The sequence below is a fragment of the Genypterus blacodes genome, unplaced genomic scaffold (genome assembly GCF_046128005.1).
Source record: "Genypterus blacodes isolate CSIRO-AG114 ecotype Tasmania unplaced genomic scaffold, CSIRO-AGI_Gbla_v1 ptg000039l_1, whole genome shotgun sequence".
NCBI lineage: Eukaryota > Metazoa > Chordata > Actinopteri > Ophidiiformes > Ophidiidae > Genypterus > Genypterus blacodes.
In genome coordinates, this window is record NW_027466852.1 from 9882419 (window position 1) to 9895602 (window position 13184).

The following is a 13184-nucleotide window of genomic DNA, read 5'->3' on the forward strand; positions in this document are numbered from 1 at the left end:
CACCACGGTGGCAACCTGGTTCTCTGATGGCCCGTTTGCTTCTCCTAAACTTTGCACACATAGTCATAGTTCACATAGAACCACCACGGAACGACTGTTGGCGTTGTTTATTTTTTCAGTCACCCCATTCACAATGATTTTTGATGCAAAAAAACAACAACAACACATTAGTGGGGTTTATTTTGTCTGATAAGCAGTCATAATGGAACACTAGTGCTGAAATACACTGCTAAAAAAAAAAAGGAGGGAAAAAAAGGTAATTAATTATCACAGTACAACACCGAGTCAGTTAAACTTCAGGGATATCGATCTGTCCATTTAGGAAGCACAAGTAATTTTGTATTAATTTCTCCTGCTTTGGTGCAAATGGAAGTGACAACAGGTGCAATGGAGAGGCAAAAGCAAGCCAACCCCTTAAAAGGTAGCCTAGCTGTAGATCAATTTGTGGGTCTCTGGCAGTGCTCCTCCTGTTCCTTCTTGAACAAAGAAGATACTGGTACTGCTCCTGGTTAAATACCCTTTTACGGCCCTGTCTAGCTCTCCTTGTGCAACGGCACACGCCCGGTATCTCCTTGCTTTTGAGTGTGCTGGGAGACACAGCAAACCTTGTGACCACACGTGGAGGAGCTAGACTACTAGATACTTTATTGTCATTTTGCATGCAATTGAAAACTGATGGGCTGAAGGTACCGCGTCATGCTACCAGTAGTGACAAGGACACTAACAACACAAAAGAGAAGAATCAGTCAGGAAGGGTTAGGAGAGAGCAATTGCCTGTGGCCACCACATGCAAAACCATTCCCTTTTATTATATTTTGTCATAATGTAGCGTATTTAGGGATTATGGGTGGTTGGGGACTTCCCGTAATTCCTTGGTGCGATGTTTGGTGTGGTGTGTTTACTGTTTTACTGTCACTGTAATTGGTTTCTTTAATTATTTAATATTTAGTAGTAGCTACTGTTATCCACATTACACATTAATTGTTAGTGGTAATATTTATTGTTATTTACATTTAGATTTAGTTACGTTGTAATAGTTAGTGGCACCATCAGTTATAATGTGTATTCTGTGAAAGACGTGATGCTTGCCGCTGTTGTTGTACTGAAAGAGTGAAGTAACCTGTGCCTGATGATACCTGGCAATCATCAAAGATTGTTGCTGAACTCACTCTGCCTCCTCCTGTATTATGTGTCCATAGCTCGCCACCATGACAGAAGTGGGAATACAGGATAGCTTCTTCGACCAGAGACAATGAAGACCTCACCCAGCGACTCCATGCCAAGTGATGATGCCCACGATGTAGCTAACTAACCTAGACCGAGGTCGGTGGGACTGCGATTTCGGCTCACACGCAGGGACGGCACTACCTCATCTGAACCCTGCCACTGATGATGTGCCAGCAGTCTGACATGTTCCCCGAGGAGGCCCCCAGCGGAGTGCAAAGCTTCCACGCTGCAATGGAGAAGTGCTACCAGAGACCCTCTTCATTCAAGAGTGCAGTTCGGTGGCAGTGTTTGATGGTTGGTGATCATCATCGGGCACAGGTTACGGCTGGTCAAGAAGAACAGGGTGGTTGTGCTCCCCCGTGACCGGCATGCCCCCTGCCCTATGCGAAGATGGACCAGGGGTGGAGGACTCCCCCCAGGCTAGCACCTTACAGCCCACCGTCGTCAGAGAAGTCACTGGCTGGGGCCAGCGTCGACTTCCCCAATAGTTTAGGGACTTACTTGTTGTAGCCACACGGATTGCTGGGGGCAGCTAACTGTCTAGGTGGGGGCAATGTATGTGATGCTTATCTCATAATATGAAGAATGCATTAAACTAAATGGAGATGTAATGTAACATGTAACAGCTTTTTAAAGTTTTGCTTCATCAATGAATTTCTAAGTCTAGTAGTTGGCACCAAAACACCCAGAGTGTCTTACGTAAACTACATGTTTTCCAAAGAAAAAACAGAAGACAAATGCATACTATCTTTAGCAAGCTTTGTGTGTGGTCTTCAAGCCAGTTTGGTGATGGTCACAATGCCAGTCGTTCATAATGTGTGAAGGTATTTCAGTGATTGTTACTCTGGTAAAAGTCAAACAATTGTTGCTGGCCATCCACAAAAAGTACTTAATTCACACTGAATCTGTGGGATTGACCGACCGACACACACACACACACAGGTTTTCAGAGTTTAAAGATATACTAATTACACTTCTGGTGATTAAGTTTGATCATTTTAAGAGTTTCTTAAAATGAAATAAAATCAGTTTCTTCCCCCTGGCCCGCAGACTGCTCAACCCCATATAACATCCTCCTCCACCCCCAAACCACATCCCCCCCATGGACAATACTCGCACATTTGTACTACATTTCTTTGTAGTACATATAAATGTTATATAGTCTGTGCAATATTCCAAACATTCAATGCAATATTATATTTTATTTTATTTATATTTTCTTATTATGTAGACATATTTATTTATTGTTGTACAGGGAAAGTTTTAGCACTGTTATGCCGGAAGCCAAGCAACGACATTTCGTTGTCAAGACTCCCTGTTGTGTTTTTTGTGCAATGACAATAAAAGGAAGTCTAAGTTACAGAAGAAAACATCTTGTGTATAAACACCTAAAATAGCAATTAAAATTATTAGTAATAATTAGTAATGACTGAAATTAGGATAATTTTATCTTGCTGAGCACTGTACATATTGTTTAATGCAAAATTCAATGTATAAATAATGTATTGAAAAATATTTTTATTCAGACACAGGTGATTCCTTGTATAGTAAGTCATGATGGTGTCATAGATACATAAGGTTAACTTAACAGCAGCAATGTGAGCATCAGTTTTGGAGCTGAAATCATTGGGTGGCTTTGATCAAGAGACATTTTTATGATGAGATAGGGACCAAACCAAGGGGAAAACACTAGTATTGGAAATTAGTTAAATCATCAGCCAAGCTGCTCTATTGCAGCTACATGCGTTCATACTATACTTTTTCGACAGATAACTATCAAACACTTGACACATAGCTGTTGCAATTACAATCTGGTTTTGTGGTTGTGTCCTCACATATTGCTTGGGTCACAAAAGCACACTCAAAACAACTCTTAACTGTGGATTTTTACTGAAACGGGTTTCAAAAGTATTGACATTACAATTGCTCATCTAAAATGAAAGTTAAGAGCATTAAAAAAATAATTCAAATCTTAAAAATGGATAAAGATTATGTCAAACATGGTAAATAAGGCACTCGTTTATCTATAGTAATTACTATTTAACAATTATACTTGGGAACTATTTAAATGTACTTTGGTAAGAAAGATTAAGTTTACCAGAAGAACATCAAAAATAAGTAGATACAGAATGAGCAAACAGAAGACAAAAAGTGTCTCAGAATTTTACATTACTCATGTTTGTATTAATTAAAACATTAGAATGTTTTAATTAATACAATACTTAAGAGAGAGAGTGAGCAAGAATATTGCTGCACATTTTGAGATCGCACAGAACACTGGATATGTAGATGTTAACACTGTCAAGCTCAGAAGACTGCTGAATGTTAGCTTGTGTAAACTGAACCAACTGCTGTGAATCTCTGAACCTTGGCTAAAAATCCAAACCCACAACATGAAACAATGCTCAGATGCAATCATTTCAGTTCACCTCTCAAAGTAGCTGATCTTTGAAAAATTAAGTGAATATCATTTACGGTATATACTGTACATATAGCATGTTATATGCAAGATACAATGCAAGCATAGTTTGAAATGACAAACATTGCTTCACTTTTGTATTCATATTTGTGTACAGGTGTGTTGCAGTTTCATCATACCTTCAGAGGGAGCGGATATTCTTTCAGTTGTCGATGACACCAACATGTCAGGGAGCCACGGGGCACAAAAGGGCGTAGGATCCAAATGCACGACTCGCGAAGGGGTTCAAATAACAAAATCCTTTACACTGAACTTAACATGACTTTACAAGAATATAAATTTTATATGACATTGCAAGACAAACAGGCACAGGACAAGGGGAGACATGGACTACTTATACACGAGGTAATGAGACACAGGTGACAACAATCAAGGGTGGGGCAGACGATCACAAGACATGAGTGACGGAACTTAACATAACGTGAGACAAGGACGAGACATTAAACACTGAACATGAACTAAACTACGACATGGCGTGACTGATTTAAGGACATGACAAACACTGAACATGAACTAAACTATAACATGGCCTGACTATGATTTAAGGACATGACTTGAACACTGAACATGGACTAAAGTTAAACTATGACATGGCGTGACTGATTTAAGGACATGACAAACACTGAACATAAACTATAACATGGCGAGACATGACACAACACCGCTCCTACTACCCAAAACAAAATGTAAATTTATTGGAACAATAATATAATTGTAATAGAACCATGTCTAAATGTGGTGAGCTAGGCATACCAACACCTCCAGTATCACTTGTATCAGTTTCAAGTGCACCACCCACAGGAGCCATTGCTCCACACTCTTCTACAGCAGCAACTGCATCATTCTCCTCCGAATCACTCCCATCATCACTGTTCTTGGCTTCAGGATCATTAAGTGAAATCTCATGAGGAAATTGATATGAATATACTTCCATGAACAGTTGGACAGAGAGAAAAAATGCAAATTAAAGGCACTACAATCCAAGTGAAAACATGGTATAGGTTCTGTTTTCCTGCTGCCAAATCTTCGAAGAAGTTGTAGTCTATTATTTGACATTTTTGGCTGGAGACTGTCTATGAAATCACGCAATCTCCCAAGAACCAACCAGTGGTAGTAGTGGAAGAAACCATCTCATTGACACATCAAACAAAAAAGCAGGGATACCTAGCCTCCACCAGCTGTCTGAGACACATGAGAACCATCAAGCATCAGTTCCAGATGGCCAAAGAGGATGGAACAGACCTCCATATGTCGTGGACCCGTTAGTGTAACACTGGTTTTAGAACAGTTCTAGTTATATAGTCTGTGGAGAACGTCACCGGGACGTGTTATTGCTTGACCCAACAATGGGATATTCCAGTGACAGAGTGGAATGTTAAATGTACAATGTCTACTAACCTTCAATAGCAATCAAGTGATATGCCTTGCATGCTGGAAAGATGTCCCTTCTCCATTGATAATAGCAGTTTGGATATTTTTGCCAGCTGTGTTGTGGGGACTGCTAACCTGTAGAAATCCTGGTGGACACAGATGTCATGACTAAGGAAGTCTGCAACTTCAACGATACAGTTCATTGTTCTTTAAATTGAGGAGTTGAGACAGTGTAGCTACATCTTTTCGGAGTTGTGTAGCCTTGAGGTGCTCAGGGTGTGTAGCGCCACACTGCCTGGCATAAATGCGCAAAGAGTCTTGCCCTCTGTAGTGGCTCAGTGCTTGGGATCTCACAAATAAGAAGACATTTGAGTCAACGACACTGCATTCTGTTTTCTTACTGACCAGAAGAGAAAGACCCGCCAACATTTTGAGTGTGAGTAGAACAGAGACCTTTCTGCCCCTTTTCCCCATGATTTTAACTTGACTGAAATAGTTGCACAGCTTCTGCTCAATCTTGGACAATCCCATTGCAACGTCTTCATGAAGGTTCTTCTCATCCCTTTCCTGAAAGCATTTCAGGCGCATTTTGGAAACTCCACCAGCACTTCTCCGACTGACTTGAGCAAGTGTCACTTTGGCAAGTTCAGCATAGTTTTTCAGGGTTGCCTTCAAATTGCAAATGGCATGTTGTGCAGATTTGTCGGGGTATCGGTGAAGGGTCTGAACATCTTCGGTAAACGGTAATGTTGATGGTTTGTTGTACTTTGCATCACTCAGTATGTTCAGGGCCGTGTGAGATACCAGCTCACACCTCTTGGCGCTGTACAATTTCTTAAATGTTTCAGTGGACTTTTTCAGTACGTCATCTTCAGCCATAAGGGCTCCACATTGAATAATGTCACAGACTTTCTTCAATGAATGTCCCAATTTTAATGCAAGGCTTGGGGTTTGATAGTGGTTGTTTCATCATAACCCAAAACCTGTTTTACTGCATGCAGCACTCTCTGAAAATTAGCTGGTTTAAGTGCTTCCTCGATGTGTTTAGAGGACTCTGTAGCAGCAAACGACCCACCTCACAGAGCATCTGCCGAATACATTAATTTTTTGTCGGGTCATGTCTATGTTTGTTGCAAAGTGACTGGGCAAACTGAATAATGGAGAGGTCATTTCACACAATGGAGGCAACATCATCCTGCTTCATGGCACCAAGCAGCTTCCACACTCCCCCCCGATATCTGCTGCGATAATGCAGCACCAGCAAGCGTTACTAGACCTAGCACGCTGGCTCTCCCAGGCGGTCTTTCATTGTCTGGTTTAAATGTGCATCTGCGCACATGCCTCCAAAGCTCTTTGCGGACAAACACCCCATGGCAGTACATGCAGTTGATGAATTTTCCAAGCACTGCTGTAGTTTTAGGCTTTCTCCTCACTTTCAGTGATCCCGTTGCCTTATAACATATGTAACAGTAATTTTTACTTGTCATCATCAAAGGCTGTGATGTTTCTGTGTGCTTCACAACTCCACTTGATGGTATTTCTGTTGAGTCTTTGATGGGAGTTAATGATGTTTCTGGACAATCAACATCAGCAACAATTGTTATTGATGGTTCTGTAAGACCTGGCCAATCTTTTGATGTGCTGGGAACTCCTTCGGTGTTGCAGCTGCATTGGGTGCTGGTCCTAAATGAGACGGTCCAAATATTAATATTTTAAATATTTATAAATATTTGGACCTGCTAGGAACTGGACCATTGCATCTTCATTGTATTGCAAGTTAGAATCTGGATGGTCAACCAAATTAATTTCTGACTCATCTTCCTCTGAATCTGGGACATAGTCTGCATCAGACTTGAGATCCTCATCTGAAGAGGTATCATGATCTGAGAATGGTTCATTCTCCAAACCACTAGAACCGGCGTGTGTAGCGAAGAAATCGTGGTATAGTCATGGTGGATGGATAGTTCAATTGAACTTGAAACTGACACTTTTAATACTTACCTGTGATGGCTCATTGGGTTTATCACGTGAAATTCCTCTGAAGCAAGCTTTATGCCAAGCCCCTGAAAAAACTGTAGCAAGTATTGCAATTATTTCCTGCACTCTGCCAAATGCCTTACGTTTTTTACGTCTAGTTCTGTTTAACATGTACCACCAATTGTTTCAAAACACAGCAACCTTAATCTTGTGACAAACTTACAGATCTTATGCCACGAAACAACTTAAAATTGTGGTTTGGCTTGAAGTTGCCTGTATATTTTATCATAACACATTGTACAATCTCTCTGAAATGTAGCTGGTTTAACCTCTCTAAAATTTAGCTGGTTTAGTTGGTATGAAAGTTTTCACATTTTCTTAACAAAGGATGGGTTGTCAAACCTTGAATAAGACAATATTAAGCTGTGGCCCTTAGAGCAACTTTAGCATTTAAATGAATTCCCACCTGTGCATTCATAGTCAAGCCACTTTTCTGGGATTTGGGGATTTTCTGATCTAACACATATCAGGCAATGATCCAAGCAGGATACAGAAGCAGACACCAGGTTATGTCTGTGGCACTGTTGGCAAAAACGTGTTACATTCATTAAACTACAGCAAACATATCTTCCAGGCTAGGTAACAAAGATATAATTGACCTTAAACACGTAATCTACCTTAAACACGTAAATGAAGCCCTAAAGCAAAATCACTGTCAACTGCAGCAGCAGATACTGTAGATGCAGGAATGTTGCCATAACAATTTGGTGGATGTAGCTCAGAATTGGAGGTTGCAATAGCATTTTGGCATGTTGCATGTTGCATTGTATTACCGGTCAATCTCTGGTAATACAAAACTTCATAAATCTGCTTGAGTCTCTCGCCATTCATTCTCATTTTGAACCCAAGATTAAATCAACATCCTGACCATCACTTAAACTGCAGCCATCAGAAAATGTTGGAAATTTGTAACTTTCAACAGCATGTGTCTTTTAGGGGCTCGGGTCTAATCACCAGCAGCGTTGGAGGGTTCCATCACAGCTGGTGATCCTTTCACCGCCAATACGTGCACAATACGTTACAGGTTAGCTGTGCGTAATTCACTTTATCATGTCTGTGCTATGCTGTACATGGCATCAGTTTGCAGCTACTCCTCCCTCCTCTCATTCAACATGCGATGATGAAGTGGTATTTTTCCATCATCACCATTTGTGTACATACAGTTAATGTCATTGAGCAGGAAACACTCAATTTACCTTTTCACAGCTGGTGCTGAGATCAACTTCTGTACTTTTTAGATTGTGTTTGCTCTCAGTTGTCATCTGCAACAGATCAAACAAAAAAGAGAAAATATATCGATAATGTTTAGATGTTACTCCAACAAGCTCATCTTACAAAATGTTGCCTCACATTACAAGAGCTTAGACCCCACCCTAACATCAACTAAATGTTCTCTCCCAGCCATCTATGCCTCTGCACATTTCAATATCTTGTGTTCCCACCTTTCTTGTTTGTTCTTTAAACAACCATGTAAACTGGCCAGAGTGATAGCGTTCTAGTTTTTAGTAAAACATTGAGCACATATCTACAATACTATTGCACTTTTGCACAACAAAACTGGGTTTAGATACCCATGGCTTCTTGTGTTACAAGGATACAATTAAGGTTAGATAGAAATACATTTCTATACATGGACTATACATAGTTGCCTATGGTTAAAAGCAATTCAATTATTATAATTGGATCTTTAATAAAGTAAAATGTAATTTCTGAATACCTTGCACCTCCAGGGCCAGTCTTCTCCTTTACTTATATCTTTTGTTGCAAAAAGAAGCAGATAGGGCTTCCCATGAGCAGTTAAGTTCTTCATCTTGGCATTTGGGTTAATATGGTCATCATTTACAAGTCACCCAAGTGACCTATCTTCCTTTGCTGCATCAATGCTACAAGGAAGCCCATGAATAACATACACAATTTAAATAATTCAATTACGATATAATCATTCATTGTTGTATAATTTATAGTCAGAATCAACCCATTAGACAAACAAGCACTGACATAATGCCCTGATACGCACCACCAGAGCTTTCCATTAAAATGGAACATGAACACTTTCAGACGGTCATGGTAAAGCCTCCATCTATTCTCGTACATTCATGAAGGCTTATCAGTTCACCTCTATATTCCACCAAAAAGTCTCCTTTTTCAAATGGAACGATGGCGAAGACTCCGCGACCTAATAATTAAAAACAAACATCAGACTGGAAGTAAGTGATGATATTCAAGATGATTTCGATTAGATTAGAAATTATTCAGTTTACCTTTAAAGTCATTGGTGTGTCCGACATCCAATCCCACTTTGTCCTCCCAAGAATTGATGCAAAAATATTGCATCTTCCTTTGGGGGTACACGCCTTCTTCTCTTCATGTCTTACTGTCAGGGAAGACGTTTTCAATATTTACAACTTATTAATCTTTAAAACTGGTGAAAGCACAGCAGCAGCAATAAGAGCAGCAAAACATAGGAACACAGTGCACAATAATAACAAATAAAGAAACGTACCTTATCCTGATCAAAATTGACAAAATATCAGTGTTCTGAAAAAAAAAAGTGACTTAGTAACTATTCTCTCCTCCATGACAGAAAGTAGTTGAATTAAATGCCATCAGTCCATCCTCTGCCCAATGCTTAATGAGCACGGTGCCACTTAACGAGCACTTGTTTAACAGCTGCGTCATTCCGAATTGATTTGTGAAAGCTCCCGCAGCAAAGAACACCAGAATAGCTATTCTAATGCCCACTGCCTTGACACATCTGCACGATGGTGACACGCCTGAGCAGCATCTGCTGCACAACTTACCGTGACCATTCTCTTTTGTAAGACAAGTTATATTAAATGTCAGCCCTTCCTCTGCTCGTGTTATAGCTCTGTGAGCAGCTCCTCTATCCAGCTTAATGAGCTAAACTCCTTGTGGTCGTAGCCACGATGCTAATCGTCAGCTGTAGTTTGCCAGAATGATTCCATACCAAAATAAGCATGCAAGTACCAATTTTTACTGACAAGTAAACACATCACTGCATAAACACTCTGAAGTTACAGTTTACATTATTCTGAGAAATTCTTACCTCAATTTTGTTGTTTCTTCTTCCAAAGCACGGGAGATTAATCACAAAGGCTTTAATAATTAAACAATGGCTGACTCACCCTGGCACGGTGGGGTGATCTGCATAGTATCGCCCCCGCGCGAAAAATCGGCAAATCACATCAAAGGGTGCGAATTTCAGCCATTTCCCGCCCGGTGTATCGAAATGTGTATGAAAGTGCAATGCCTACTCCTGTCTACAGGGTGCGATACACCGGAGCACACTTGAAAACTGGTTGGTGGTAAAAAAGGACTTTTCCTAAAAAATGAAACGTATATGTTCGATAGACAACAGGGAGTGCAACAAAACTCTTTGAATTACGGGGACTACAGTGTGGTCCCCATTCCACAGGACCCAGCAGTGACGTTGGGATGTCAGGTAAAATGACCCTCTTTACCATGAAGACACACACACACACACACAGTATAGGATAGTGATGGCGAGATGAAGCTTCATGAAGCATTGAAGCTTTCCATCCAATTGCTCGACACACTGGCCGAAGCTTCACAACGGTTCATTTGCTCTACTGTGCCATCAAGTGGACAATAAATGTAAAACAGGCACTGATTGTATTGACACCATGGATTTGGTGTGTGAATAAATCAGGAGTGGTTAACCAGTCCAGCTCATAGAGCCACAACACATCCAAACACCATAGAGAAGAGCCATAGAGGTGACAGAGAATAAATCAAAATACAGGCTGGCGGTAAAATAACTCATCGGCACCTTGGCAGTGCCCTGGAGGCCAACTGGCAACTCACCAGCTACTAACTTGGTCCATATGGGACTCGAACTGGCGACCCTCTGGTTCCCAAGCTGAATCCCTATGGACTGAGCTACTGCTTCAAACAGTTAACAAAGAGACCGGCCCATCCCATAATCAGACAGCCTCGGGAGACGCAGCAGCGCAAAACCTCCGGTGTTCATCTTCATACTTTCGTTTAGTTTTACGCTTTCTTGCATCCATGGTGCTTCTGTCAGTAACACTCTGAGACTGCGAGCTTGCACATTGAAATCGGACCGCTTTTTGTCTGTATTGCCAAATATAGACCTATGCATTTTAGATGTTTATTTTACAATATGAAAATCTTGTACACCAAGAGAAAAATCAGTGGGCACTCGAGCCGAGCCGCATGTCAGCCGTGGGATCGATTGCGTTTCGCTACCCCTCATATTTTGAATTGCACGCCAAACCGGCGAACCAGCTCGTGAATCAGTCACGTGGTACGGCGAGGCTTTGAACGTCACCACATACGTCACCAACACAGGCCTCGATACACGCTTCGCCAAACACACTCATTTATTTCTATAATTGTTATAAGAAAAGCGGGTATGCAAATTAAATTTCTGCCCTTTATTTTTTCTATTTTTTTAGAAAAGCCAACAAATGAAACCATCTGTGTTTTATGGAAAACTCCAAACCAGGATCCCACCTGTGGAGAGTAAAGACAGCTGTCTCAGTGACAGTAGGGACAGCAATGATGATTATATTTCAGCTTTTTTGTTGTTGGCCACATATTTGTGAATGTAACCTGAGTACATGTTGTGTATATAATGTAAATCAAACATTTTTATAGTATATACTTTTCAATAGTGATTTTGAAAAGTGATTTTGAGTTTGTTTTTTGCAATTAATCCAATGAATCATATATCTGAGATAGGAAAATGTGTTTTATTACTAACATTACTGTCCGTTAATGCCTATTGTCACTTATTTGTGCCATACCTACATTTCTATCTATTCTGTGTGCTAGAGTCAAATTAACAATCTCCACTTAATTAAGCATCTGCTTGAAATCAAAAACACAATTTAAAAAAAATATATAATTGTATATAAATTCAGGTGTCAAGGGGTTAATGGATGACGGATCCAAATGTTAAATGTTGTTATATTATCTAATAATTTCATATAATGTTGTTAAATTATCTGAAATGCCAATGTTGAATGTCGCCATTAGGCCCATCCTTTCCATTAATGATTAAAAGAATTACACATGTAATTATTAATTAACCAATAACAATAAATACATTTTCTTTTACATGGTTCTTTTACCTAGTTTTTATTGTCTTGCCTATTGTCGCTGCGTTTAATAACATGTCTTGCATATGGGGGGCCTTCCGTCTTGCAGGATCACCTCCTTATCGTGGTGAGGCGGTTCATGTGTCCCAATGACTATAGCTATATCAGCTGGAGTTTTGAGCTCCTGGTAGGGTCACCCATGCTGAACAGGTCGAAAGATAGGGGCCAAATGCAGAGTGAAAGTAGTTTCTGGGGAATCGGTCCACCCAAAACATGCTGTGAGAATTGGCAATTGGAATGAAAGAATGCTGTACAGCAGTGGCAATATTGCCCAAGCAGCAAAGGAAATTAGCAAGAAGGATATTGACATCATGGGCATCAGTGAAACTCACTGGACAGGTCAGGAAAAATACAGCTGGAAGATGGCGCGACCATGGTTTATTCTGGAAGGGATGACAACATTCATGGAGAGGGGGTAGGGATACTTATTTTCAAAAAATGCAGCAGCAGCTCTCATGGAATGGACTCCAGTTAGTGAGAGAAAACTTCAGGCCAGATTCTACTCCAGGCACATCAAATTGACCGTCTAACAGATTTCTGCAGCCACAGAAGAAGCAGACGAGCAGGTGAAGGATGAGTTCTACACAAGACTGCAGGATGTGGTGGATAATAGGAATCAGCATGATATGTATATTGTCACTGGAGACTTGAATGCAAAGGTTGGAGATCAAAACTGGGACTTTGAAAGAGTTATGGGCAAGCATGGACTGGGAGTGCGGAACAATAATGGAGAACGATTATGTGAGATGTGTTATATCAACGAACTGGTGATAACAGGAACATTGTTCCCGCACAAGACCATCCACAAAGCAACATGTATTTCACCAGATGGCAGGACGAGGGGTCTACAGGTCAGCAGACATCGGAAGTGACCACTATCTGGTATGCACAACGATAAAGCTCAG